Raw genomic sequence first — 14,501 nt, forward strand, 5'->3', positions numbered from 1 at the left:
TCGCCGTTACATAATGAATCACCGGTACTGTAAAACTTCTCTTCACACCCAAAGCAGAAATAAAAATGTATGATGAGTTAGACTATGGAAAACATAAGCAAAATCTTATAGGTTTAAAATGTAACAGAACCTGCAGATAACCTTTCTAGGCAAATCGCTTTCCTAAGGTCTTCTCAGTGATCCATATATCAACACCGTGCCAAGCACTCAGCTATGTGTTAAGAATAGTACATGACATCTAAGAGCCTGCTCTGCTATCAAGAAGCTTTGGGTCTAATTTAAACAAATGAAGAGTCCCTTTTTGTTGATGGATTTAAATGTTTGTCCTCACACTAAGTTACATAGGAAGTATAACTCAAGGAGTTTTATGACAAGTTTTAGCGTCCCTTGTATTTATTACTCATTAATGTCTACCCAAATTTAGATCTGTCATGCTCAGTGAATAATTTACAGTTTTTTCATGGTAGACCGAAAGCCCATGAAATACAGATGTGGATTTAAAGAAACAGTTACAGCTAATGTCATATAAGCTTAACTTCTCTCATACTGTTTTTTCATCTAAAATTATAAATACCCCAAGTTTGTTGGTCCGCGATGGTAAAAATTACATTTAATACATACTGAACACTTACTATGTACTAGACATTGAACACTTACTAATACTTTATATGCATTCATTCATTTATTTTCCACAACAACCCTATAAGATATGTACTATTATCATTCCCATTTCCAGATGAGTAAACAGAAGCCTAGCGAGATTAAGAAGCTTTTCCACGTTACTCAGTCAGTAAGCAATAGAGTCAGGATTTGAATACCTGTGCTTTTCTGGTAATTGCCATGTTATACTGGCAGTTGGAGGTGAAGATAAATCTTTCTTACCTACCCTTAGTAGGATGTGGCCATGCAGCAGCCTACCCGTCTGTCTCCTTGTACCTGCTCCTAAAGAAACGAGAGTCTGTGAGACGGATCCTTTCAGGGACTTTGCTTCACCTTTGTGTTTGCACCTCCTGTCTCCCTGTTTGGTCCCCAAAAGATGGCTGGAGAGTCAATGACGAGTAAGATTCCCCACGGGGGGTTGGGTGGGGGGGACAACTCAAGCCAGGCGCGGTCGAGTGGGGATCAACAGGAGAACCCACGGGATTCATAGAGGTGAGCACAGCCCCCCACCTTCCCCTGGCTAAGGAAAGCCTCTGCCTCTGTGGCTGCATTCCTTCCCACAACCTGCAAGGGAAGTGATTCAAGGATGTGCTCTCCATCTATTCATATACATATAAGTTTTGTCCCTTGGGGAAGTACACACATCCTGAGACTTATTGGCCCAGCTGCCTGCAGGCAAGGGTGATTGGCTTGAATCACTTTCCTATTATGATGTGTGGGATTCACAGATCTTGAGATTGACAAGCTTTATCTCCTTTACTTCCCCACCTAATTAAAAAAAGCTAAAGCATAGGCCTGATTCGGGGCATCCAGTCCTTGAGACTGGGGGTCCCTTGGATCTGCTTATAATCTATTATTGACTACTGTCTTTCCTTAACTCTGCGCCGCTCTCCTGGCTCCCCACAACTCTTGTCGCGTGGGACGTGACAGCAGGACATATAATTACCTTCTGTTCTTTTATTATTTTAATATGTTGTCCAGATATGTTCTTTATAAGTTCTTATAAATGCATGGAAAACACATATACATATGTGACTGCGTGTTTGTGTGTGTGTGTGTGTGTGTGTGTGTGCACAATGTAGTTAGTATGTATCTGAAGACCAGGGCATAGAAGACTGTTAAACCCAGACAACATCTAGTGAATATTCATTGGTTATTATACTCTTCTCTAGTTCCTAGTAGATTTTTTACATTTTATTACGCAACTAATACATAAGGAGGAAGAAACGTTTTCATCCAAATAGGAGTATTCACCAAGTATAGATATGGAATAATTATCAAGAATGTCAGACAAACGCTGAAGGAAGTACTTCATTAGCTCATTTATGTCGCCAGAGAAATTGTTATTTTGGAATACAACCACTAACCAATCTATCAAACACTATAAATTCAGAATGATAGGATGAGCCTTCATAATCTTGTACTTTATCAGAAATTCATCCTTTTCTGGGCATAGACTAAGAGTTCTTAAAAAACACAAAAAAACACTAATGACAGAAACAAGAGTGATAATTATGTCTCATTAAAATTAAGAACTATTCATCAAAAAAATACCACTACGAGGCAAGTCACAGACTGGGAGAAAATATTTTCAGAACTTATATATAGCAAAAAATCTTATATCTAGAATATATAAAGAAATCCTTAGGAAAAAGATAAGCATCTGAATTGAAAAATGGGAAAACGACTTGAATAGGTACTACCTAAAAAATGATATCCAACTGATCATAATGGCATAGGTATATGAAAAGGCGATCAGCCTCTTAGTCATCAGGAAAACAGCTGTAAAACCACACGGATAACCTACATACCCCTCAGAATGGCTACATGTGAAAACAAACAAAACAAAACATCTAACAATGCCAACCATTGGGGATGATGTAGAGCAACTAGATAGAACTCTCATACATTGCTTATGGAGATTTAAATTGGAATACCACTTTGAAAAGCTGCTTGGCAAAATTACTAAAGAGAAACAAGCCTACCCTGTGAATCAGGTACATACATCAGAAAAATTAATGTGTTTGTCCCCAAAAAGGCATACTCAACAATGTCCCAGGAATATTTATAGCAGCTAAATTCATGATAAACCCAAACTGAAAGCACCCCAAAATGTTCAACAGTAAAATAAATAAGTTGTGATATTCTCACACAATAGGAATATACTAAAAAGGAATGAACTACCATTGCCTGAAACATAATGGGTGAATCTCTCTGACAAAATGTTTAGTAAAAGAAGCCAGGCACAAAAGTATCTACTTTACTGTTTTCTCTATGTATATGTATGTGTATGTTTACACACACACAGACACACACACATACACACACACACATATATGCATATATAAAAATTACATATATATGAAATTCAAGAACAGGAAAATCTATGGTGATAGAAGTGAGAATAGTGATTGTGCTTGAATGTTGGAGGGTCTATATTTTGATTTAGGTGGTTGTTATACAGGTGAATACGTATGAAAATCCATCAAGCTGTACAGTTAAGACTTATGCTTTTTAATGTATATATGCTACACCTCAATAAGAAAGAAAAAGCCAATCTCTCTCATTAATATTATGAATTCTATATTTCCCTGCTAAATAATTTCTGGGGAAAGCTGAAAAGACTGAAAAATTATTGAATATTAACCGAGTCAGGAGGATCCACAGGTGACTGCTAAATATGGAATTGACATGGTAAAATTACACTTTACCATGGCATTATGTGCAATGCATCAGTGGAACATTTGGGGGAGAATATTGAATAACTAATACACAGTGAATATGCTTTCTGTTGAGTAATGCTTGCCTCTAACTCTTTAAATGTGTGAGTCAGACTCTGGAGGAGAAGGGAGTGGAACCATTCCCTCCTTCTCCCCTACGGCGCCCCTACTGACCACAAATTCTTGGCTTTGACGCTTATTAGGGGTTTTCTGTCAGATTTTATGGTTTTCCACATTCTAAAACACAAGTTGTATAAATAAATGACACATGGCTAAGGCCCGCAGATGCCTTTAGATGTGTCCTGGAGGTCCCTGGGGGCCAGTTCTCTACTGCTCCCCGCCCAACCACTCTCAGCCCCCTTCATTCATAATGTAACACAGATTTGAGCATTAGGACTTGAATTAGCAGGCAGCAATTAGACTTTTACTTTGGACTTTCATGTGCCTATTGTTGCAGTGGTTTTAGGTGAGGTTTTATTAAGGTACAGTCCAGAGGATTTCAATGAACAAACTTTAAGAAATTGTTTGAAAGGTCACATCCACCAGAATAAAATTTTTTTGGATGTCTCTGTGAAGGTTAACAACATGTTGGTGTATTATGTGCTGCATTTTGTAAAACTAACCTGGAACATACTAAACACAACTGGTAAAGGCAGAATACAGTTAGCTCCTACCCTCAGGTGCAAGGATACATCCTGCCCGGTAGGTGAAAGGGACAAGCTGGAATTTCTGCATGGCAGCATGGCTGAGAGGTTCTGCAAGGCCAGCACATTAGAAATAGTAAAGAATACTTGTGAGCTCTTCCCCCACTCAACACAGACTGTACCAACTCAGGGGGAGAGAAATACCTAGGATCCAGAGGAAGGACTGAGCATTGTATGACCTTGGATGCTTATTTGGTGGAACATCATTTAGACATTGTGACTATTCCTCCAGCTCAATGCCGCCAGCCGTGTGAAAAACATAATCTTTTCTAAGTGCTCTGAGACCGAGAGTGCCTGAATCCTCATTCATACTGAGTGTGGACTTCAATACAGAGACAATGATTGAAAGAGGTGCTTCCTTACCTTTGTCCTTGTAGATGGTTGCAAAAGAATTTTTTAAGGCTTTTATCTTTGGGCTGTGAGGTCAGATTCGTGAGGCACAAATACCAAGTGGCTAAATGACATCCAAAAGTGAATTTGTCAAAGTTATTCTAACAGAGAATTAGAATTGTATTAAGAACATCTTTCCATTTACCCCGACTTCAAATAAAACATTTGTGTTTAACAGTTATTTACCTTTCTTTTTTAAAGTGGAATTTAGAGAAACTGCAATTGCTAGCTCATTTTTCCTCAGTGGTTTTCTTTTAACTTTTTAATTAAAAAATACTTTATTGCTAAAAAAATGCTAACCATCATCTGAGCCTTCAGCGAGTTGTAACCTTGGTTTTCTTTATACTTTCCCTTACTTCTTTCTCCTGAGTTTAGAGACACTTTACACAGGTGTGAAATGTGTGAATTCTAGCGCCAGGATACTTAGATTCAAATGCCAACTCATTACATCCTGGCAATGTGATCTTGGGCATTATTACATAACTTCTCTGTGCCTATGTTTCTTCATTCACCGAAAGGGGACAATTATAATAAAACCTAGCTGGTAGCATTGTTGGGAGGATTGATGAATAAGCAGTGATGAGGACCAAGAATAGCATCTGGCACTTGGTAAACACCACTTTAAGTGTCAGCTGTATTCCCGTTCTTCCTGAGGGATTCTCTTGTACCTTTCACCCCACAATTTGCCTCTTCCTGTCGCTGTTTCTCTCGGTCCTAACTGTACCAAATCAGGGGGAGAGAAATACCTAGGATCCAGAGAAAGGACTGAGCATTGTATTCTCTTGCATTTCCTTCCCTCTACATCAACATGCTGACGTCATTGTTTGTTTCTTGGTGTACATTTTTGCCAACAATTTTGAATCATAAGAGTCTCTGCATGATAGAGAATGACCTTTATTGACTACCAAGACCTTGGTAAAATATGTTAATTCTGTCACTCGCTAAGTGATTCATTTATTACCCACAATTGTCATGCTTTGGTTGGTCATAAGACAATCAAAAGGCACAGATTAAAAAACTACTCATCTACTTTGTTGTGTTTTGGAAATAATGTGTAATACTAAAGCCACAACTCCAAATCATAAAGTGTAAGACCAAAAAGATCACTTAGTTTAACTTCCCAGTGTATTTTTGCAATATTCTCTACAAAAAGTCCAGCTTCAATTAACTAAACCTCATGATAATCATCTCAGGGACTCAAGAGGCAGCTTCCTTTATCTTTCAGGTACGTAGCTGTGATTCTCGGGAAGTTCTTTCTACTTTTAGTCAAAAGTAGCATACATGCAGTTTCCATCCATCATGTTTTTTAATTGATTCATTAAGTTATTCTTAAGGTCTTGTGGAATAAATATATCCTTCCATAAAGACCCTTCAGATATTTGCTGATTACTAGCATGTTTCTCCTGGAGTTCTCTCTGGCTATCCCATGTGAGCTAAAGAAGACTCATCTTTGTGATTGTGGATGGTCTCTTCTGAATGAGCTTATGCTTTATTAATATCCTTTTCATTTTGGTCTGACATTGAACCCAATATTCCATATATAGTTAGATAAGTCCAAAGTTGTTACTACCTATATCATTCTAGATTCTAGATACTATGCTTGCATTAATAAACTTCAAGATCATATTAGCTTGTTTTTGGTAGCTACATCATCTTTGTGAATAGTATTGTATTAATTCTGACCAAATGACTATCCCAATTCAGATCTATTAATAGCTCATTCTTTGGAACTTCCATAGCATTTTGTACAGAGTCCTATTGTACGACAACGTGTAAAGGTATTCTAATTATTTGATTGTTTTAATTTTAATTTATTCAAATTATTTTATTCTGCTCTTACATTTGACAATGAACTCTGCATAGGTGTTTTTCATTATTTTATTTTAGTGGAATAACTTATCTGTTACTCAAAATATGGTTGTCAAATAATGTTGAATTAATTCCTTTATAGTGCTTTTTAAAGCACTATATTTGTAACTAGTTAAAAAAAATCACTGTACCATAATGTCACATGAAAATTTTGATAGAAGAGGCCCACAGAAATTCATAAGCCCATCTCCTTTCCTAGAGGTCTGCTTATGCCAAACCATTTAGCTGAAGAGTTGTATAACTTGAGTCTTATGAACATCAGGAAAAGGGATTATAAAATCCAATAGCTTAGTCAAACATATACCCTATGTATGCCTCCAACTGTACAACTATTGGAAATAATATGTGACAGTCTGGATTACTGTGCAGATTTAGCACCCAGCATGGCAAAGTAATCAGCTTTAGAAGACTGAAGCCATGTAGAAACCTGTTCCAAAGAAACCTGATGCTGGAATCTTTCAGTGAATTCTGCTGCTTTGGCAGTTACATCCTCCCACAGTCTGGACCAAGAAAACTTAGAGAATAAGCATGGCTTTCAGGAGATTGCAACAAATCTGACCTTAAACACTAGGGACCTAGAAAATTATGGTTCCATGTCTGTGTTTTTATTTGTACCGTGTATCCATTCTTAATTGCTTTTTGTTAACAAACATTCTTTGGTAACAGCTGCTATATTGAACACAGGAACAGCTACCTTAAGACCTCAAATTCCAAATTCTACTGGATGTTGCAATCTTGATATTCAACTTCCAGCTTAGCAATACTTTCAAGTCAGAATAAATTTTAAAAAAATGTTGAAACAAGTTCTCCTGACAATGAGGTCCTGTGGTACTGAGGAGATTTGAAACACTGAAAAAATAGGGTACATGTCTTTGATGTGGTTTACAGGGTGCATCCAGTCACAGCTCCTTTCATTTCTGTCCAGAAATTCCCATCAGTAAAGTTAGAATCAAAATAAATAGAGCTTATTGCTTGATTACTGAAGGGCATTTCCATTACCTGAGAAGAAAAGGAAGACATTCTAGGCGTTGGTGAATCAACACCTGAGACGGTACAAGAGAGACTCTATCTGAGGGACTAAGTCCCTGACAATCAGTTCTCAGGGACTGAACTTGTCCCCAGGCCCAGACATGGAGTTTTGAAAGTCAAGAAGACCCTGAGCAGACGGAGGCAGAGAATGCCAAGCAGTGGTGAGGCATGAAGGCCTCGGGCCAATGTCTAGAAAGTTCAATGGGCTGGCACCTCAGGGAGGAATGACTAAAGAGGGAAGAGGAAAAAGCCTGGATTCACCTAGGATTTGATCCGTGAAGGAAGTTGTCTGTGGGTGGCGTCCTTTGCCTCTGTGACTTTGCAGGGTAAGCAGAGCTCTGTTACGAATCCACACCACACTCCCACCTGGGAAGCAGCAGGAGCAGGCACACAAAGCTGCCTGTGAGCAACAAGACAAAGCAGTTTCTCTGTCAGAACCACACTGTGCAGACAGGGAGACAGACGAGGCCTAAACTGCAGCCAATTCTGCCAACAGTGGTCATCGTTTCTCACCGAGATGGCAGAAGCCAGGTCACAGCCACTCAGGAAGGACCTCAGGTCTGGTACCCACTTTCCTGCTAAACTCATCAACACCAGTGCTAGGAAAAGCTAACAAGAGTGTCTTCGTATCCTACCACTGCTGGAACATTTTTCCATCAACCACAAAATCCCCTCCTAATGCAGAAGGCTTCTCGTGCTTTTTTTTCTTTCCCACTTTAGGAAACTTGAACAAAATATTTTTCAGGTAAAATACACAAATATTTATTTTAAAATATTTAAATGTTTATATTTTAAAGCACTCTCTAGCACAGAAAATATTCTTTTTTGAAGATTAGAGTGGAAGACTGTTTTGGCCGGTTTTATTTATGCTTATAGGAAAAAAGGAGTAACTGAAAATGGCCAAGTAGACTGCCCTACACGTTATTACACAGCTTTTTTTTTTTTTTTTTTTTTTTTTTTTTGCTCTGGGCCTGCTGCCAGCATGGAAAAGTTTTAATCTCTAAATAGACTCTTTCAGGAAGTTTTGGATGATGGTGAAGATGGTATGAAGAGAGTTAGTCACCCTAACTTCAGCTCTGATTAATATTGTCCTTTGAAAATCTAAAGTGATCGTGAGCTCCAGAAACCAGTCTTTTACTAAATTATGAAACAAGGAGAAGGACAGCTGGCATTCATGCCCCCTTGGCAGGTATTCTGATCCAGGCTTGCTGACTGAAGGAATGAGTGTGGCGAGATCACAAGCTGTCTAAGCATCCTGGCTCAGGCATTTGATCCCCTGAAGAATTTGGGCGGGCACACCTGAGAGGCATCTGCATGCTGTAATCATCACTGGATTGCTTTTTTCTTGCTCTGTTTCAGAAAACTGTGTGAGAATATGGATCTAAACTTACCACATAGGCTTTTGTCACATTTAGGTTTATCCTGGAAGATTGTCCTTGAACGAATATGTCAAACTGCTCAACTTCCCTGAATGAGATGACTGTTAAGGAATGACACCAAGGATCTTTAAACTTTGGGGTGAATCATATGTATTTATGGAACTTGTTAAAGTTTAAGTGGCCCAGGTTTACAACTTGATATTAAAAACAGCCTTGAGAGGAAAACATGTTCTCCTTCCAAACTCCGAGCTCCTCCGAGTTACACATTCTACTACATGCTGACTCACATACAAACTATATGCAGATGATCTCTGAACCTAGGTTTCAAAAGATCCCTATTTAGAAAAAGTTCTTCTTAATCATAGTCCCCAAATTCCTTACATATTCTGAAAATTTTCAGAATTATGCTTTCTCTGGTCCCACTGGTGTCTGGGTCAACATGGAATTCTTGTTAAGATTGTATTTTAATTTGACATTGCTTTATTTTGCATAATTATTGTGTATATAAAAGTCTATCAGCTTTTGACTTTTAGATAGATATCATTTAAAAAAAAAAGTATACGATTTTCTGCCTCATCAGCATGAGTAAATACACAAGGACATAATGCTCTTTCAAATCACAACTATTAGAATGGGACAAAAGTTGCAGGGGGAATGGTGATTTTCCACCAATGAGCTACTTAGTGTTGTTTCAAATTTAACTTTCTCGTAACTAGGGGAACATGGGCTATTTTTAATCTTTAAAAAAAAAAAAAAAACTAATGGTGAAAAGCTGGTATTATCTCTACAGGCCCTTCTTTGAGGCATATGTGATTCCTAAGAATCTTAGTTAGTTGGTCACTAGAAAGGGACAGAGAAGCCTTTATAACTAACTGACTTTTCTGAGGTTTCATTTTACATTTCAAGAGCCCTGTGTTCTAATATCATTCAACTGAAAAGAGACACTGTAGGTGTACTAAAGGAGGAGAATAAAAGAGATGAAACAGCTGGCATATGTTAGTCACTTTTAAGAGCTCCTAAACTACCTGGTATTCCAAAGAATTATGGCATGCGTGATAATTCCAGAGGGTATAATCATTCCTTCTGGGAGAGAAGCCACAGCAGAAACCAAAACGTCAGCTCTATCCAACAAAGGGGTATCTGTTTAGCACCCTGAAGAAAAAAAAATCAAATGACCTCTAAATCAAAACTGTGTAAGGTTGTCATCTTCTTATGAACTTAAAAATCTAGTACGTCTAAGATATACTCTTGGCCTCCTTCCAGTGCTATATGACCTTGGAGAAAACTCTTTTGAAGTTTTCTCCGTCTATAAAACCTGGATAATAATACTATCTGTCCCAGATGGTTGGAATTGTATGAATTAATTAGTTCAAGCTAGAAAGGTCTTTGATAATGTTAAGTGCTGAATATTGTTATTGTTATAGGTGCAGGTGGAGGCAATGTTACACAGCACATCTATAATTAGAAAGGCCAAGAGACTGCAAATAGTGCCAACACCCCACGAGTTAAGAAACAATACCCTGTGTCATTTGCTCCCTGAGAAGAAGTCGGCTTGTTATGACTGAATACTTAATTCCCTCTTTTATCTTCTTTGAAAGGCTGTAGCTTGTCTTGGACTTGCCCACCACGAAGCATAGTTTTACTGGTGTATACACTTTAAGGCAGTATTCTAAATGAAGTGGCGACATTCATTAGGACACAGGGTACAGTCTTGGGTTTATGATGCTTATTAATTCATTGGAGTCAAGGGAGTAAGTCCTTCCCTAGAAATACCTGTGATTTGGAAAATGCAGAAAATTTCTTGATCTATAAAATGAAGGGAGAGGTCTAAACCTTCTTTTAGAGAAGAAAAGCTTCCTTTTTTTTCCCCCCAAAGAAACAAACAAACAAACAAACAAACAAAATCACAGAGTTTTATGTGGAATCTAAATACAGAAAGTGAATAAAAACTGACCTATGTGGAATGAAAGGAGAAAGGGGAAGATCTTCCTGTTCCCAGAAGTGACCGTGTCATGCAGGGTCTCAGCTCCCGCTCCCCACATAAGAACTCAGGACATGGTCAGGCCAAAAAGGAACACCAATGGAGCCACAGATAGGGGAGTCATACTACTATATTCTACATGGCGGCTGGTCGAGAAACAAAGCAAACATCCGTCAGTACCCCAACAAGGGGTCTTCCTGCACCCCAGTCTCGCTGGCGGCCAGGCGAGAGACAGGAAGTAGGATCCACATGATCCACAATGTAATCCGCTTGCTAACCACACTTGCCAGGTGTAATCCACTGTCCTCTTCTCTACCAACCAACCAACCCCCTAGCATAGCCACAGCAGTTATATTAGTGGCTAAGGGTTAACCGGTAACACTGATGGCCACCCAGCCACCGCAGATGGACATCTGATTACAGCTGATGGCCATCTACTACCTCAGCCAGCACCTTTCCACGTGAGGCCGAGAGCCTGGAAACTGCTCTCTGGGCCTCTGTCCCCCCAGACCCTAAGGCATGCTGTCAGAATGGAAGCCTCCCCTGAGCCGAATTTAGAGACCATTGGACCACTGGTAATCTCTAAACCAGATTTTAACTACTAATTTTTGAGTAGTTTAAATTTCACTAATATTAAGAACCTGAACTGCTGAGCTCTTAAAGAAGATATAATTTACCAAGAGTCATAATTCATTTTATATGCTTCCTTGTCTGGAAAACCTCTGAATATCTCTCTTTTCACCTTCAACTCTTGGCGAAGGTCACACAGCACTACAATTCATTGTTACCACATTCCTTTTTTATCTTCCTCCTCCTTCTCCTCCTCATCATCACCACAGTAAATATTTATGGAGCATTTAGTATGGGCCAAACACCATATTTTCTCATTTAATCCTCATGACACTACTGTGGGATAGCTGTGTTATTATTCCTATTTTTGAGATGAGAACGTTTACCCCAGAACGTTCTCATCTGTTCACCTAAAAAATTTGTCACCTAAAAAATGGCAAGGATAAAATTTAAACCCCAAACAGAGTGACTGTAACCATGGGTAATAATAGTATGTTGACTTGCCTTTCTCCCTAATTTTGTGTTGGTCAAACAATAGATGATGAACTGTATGGATATTTATTGATTTCATGATTCACAGCCTTTCTGAAGCTGTACCTCTTGGACAAATTTGTGAAGTTTGTATTTTCAGGAACGCCTCCCCTTTTCTTAAAAATACTTTTTGTCTCTCCGTGGAAACACCTTCTGTCCATGTCAGACAATCAGAATTCTTACATTTTTTCTATACCTCGCTCTATTAAACAAACAACAAACAAAAAAAAAACCATTCATGAATGTGTTGGTTCTAATGTGTAATCAGCTTATATAAGTTAAAAGTGTATTTGCAATTTAAAAAATGATAAAGTCTCATAAGTAACTCTCTAATGAGGAAATTTCAGAGGAATTTATTTAAGATTGGGATCTTCCTGATATTTTGGCTTCACATAAAGCAATTATTTCCCTCTTTCACACCTAAACTCCTTAAGTGAACTATCTAATCTGTCTGCTTTTTATTTCCTGGCCTCTGACTGTTCTCCCCACTAGTCCAGGAAATGGACGTAAGGACACAAATAAGATTATCATTAAATCCAATGGTCTTTCATTAGAACGCTTTCTCTTCCATCTTTTTATGGCATTAAAGATTTTTGTGTTTTTTTTTAATAATTCCTTCTGCATTGAAAAACTATTACACTGAGATTTATGTAATACTATACTTATTTAGCTCTCCTCCTACTTTTGTGTGGAATCACATTTTTTTCACCTTTAAAAGCTTTTCTTCTTTTGATTTCCTAATTTTATGAGTTCTTCAGGCTAGTACTTGAGCAAATAATACTCGTACCTATATTTAAAATTGTCACTGGTGCCCCGTTATTTATACCTTCCCAAAGTGTGACCTGTGGAACACTATATCCACAAGACTGCACTAAGTAACAAATGTTCAGGAACCATGGCAAACACTTCTCTTGCCTTGCACATTCTAGAGACTGTAAGACTAAATATTCTCTTTCATGATCTTACTTCCAGATGGAGTGACCAGATGACATAATTCTTGCCAATAAGGCAGAAACGGAAGTCTGTTGACACTTCACTCTTCTTCATGCTTTTAAACGTGGACTGGAAGCAGGAACTGCAGTAGATAGCTTGTCATTTTGAAGGAAGGACAAAGTGAATTGCAGACATATCAGCTTCCGCACTGCAGTGCACTGAGCCTGGGCCAGCGACCTTCTATCTCCCGAGTTCTTGTTACGTAAGATGAACAAATCCCTATTTGTTTGGATTTCCAAAATCAGGTGACCTTGCAGCTGAATACACTTCTAACTAGATATAAAAATTCAACATACTATATGTCCCTCTTGGAAGTTCAGAATGCACATTAGAATATTAAAGGAACTGAGAAATAAGAAAAGAAATCCATGGAATTTTGTTCACTATATCATCTCCTAAACTCATTTGTTTGAGGAGCCCTTTTCTTCCTGTGTTAACTAGTACTATCCCACATCCTTGCTTTTCAAAGTGTGATTCCTACAGCGGCAACATCTGCAGCATCTGGAAACTTGTTAAAAAACCAGAATCTTAGGGCCACCCAGCCCAGAATCATAGTCTACAGTTTAACAAGATCCCCAGGTGACTTGTATGATATTAAAGGTGGAGAAGCACCACTTCAGAAAACACTGGTTAGAGGATAAAGTACAACTAATCCTAACTAACATCTTTATGGACCCATTATTTCAAGACATCTATTATTATTGTCACTTAATGCCTGCTTCGCTAATAATCACAGCTACTAGTTCTTACTGACTGCTAACTTTGTGCAGGGCGTTATTCTAAGTACTTTACTTGTGTAATTCTCACTTAACCCTATGAGGCAGGTACTATATTATAATCTTCATCTTACAGATGAGATAGCTGAGGTTCAGAGAAGTTAAGTAGCCTACTCAAGGTCACCCAGCTATTAAGTGGCAGAATCCTGGTTTAGGACATAAGTGGTTTAGGACATAGGATCACTAAGTGATATTGGTTCTCAAACTTTTTTTGTTTCCATTCACTTTCATGCTTTGTGTACTTTTTGCCTGCAATGATTTCCCACATACACCTAATTAAAAGATCTCAGCTCAAAAAGTTTCTTCCAGGAAATTTTTCTGATCCTCTCCCCGCAAGCCAGGTCAGGTCCTCTGCTATACAGTCCCCAGGTACATATTTTTCCTTCATACTTATCAGCTTTTAAAATTATTTCTATTTTTGTGATTACATGATTAGTGTATGTCTTTATGTAAAAAGACCCTGAGTTTCATGTGGGCTTCAACTGTGGCCTCTGTGCCTGATACTTTTTGATACTCAAATGTTTTGGGGTAATATCTTGCCATTAGTCATGCTTTTACTCTCTCTTGAAAGGTTCTCTCTCCACTTCACCTATCCAAGTTCTATGCAGAGTAACTTGTAGCATGGTAGCAAAACATTTCATTTAGCATCAGAAGACTTGGATTTGAGTCCTTGCTCCCGTATTTATTAGCTTTGCAACTTTGAGCAGTCACAAAATCTCAGATCCATAAATTCTCAGCTCTGTTAAATGGGGATAATAATACCTCATAGAACTGGTATAAGTGAGGCTTCTGAAAGGAGAGTATAACCTGGATAAACATCCTAAAAATATGAGATGGTACTTTATAGTGAGTGATTAAGATCCCAGGTTGTGTTTATAAGAATTCCAGCTCTGTAATCA

Source organism: Rhinolophus ferrumequinum, chromosome 4, assembly GCF_004115265.2.
Source record: "Rhinolophus ferrumequinum isolate MPI-CBG mRhiFer1 chromosome 4, mRhiFer1_v1.p, whole genome shotgun sequence".
NCBI lineage: Eukaryota > Metazoa > Chordata > Mammalia > Chiroptera > Rhinolophidae > Rhinolophus > Rhinolophus ferrumequinum.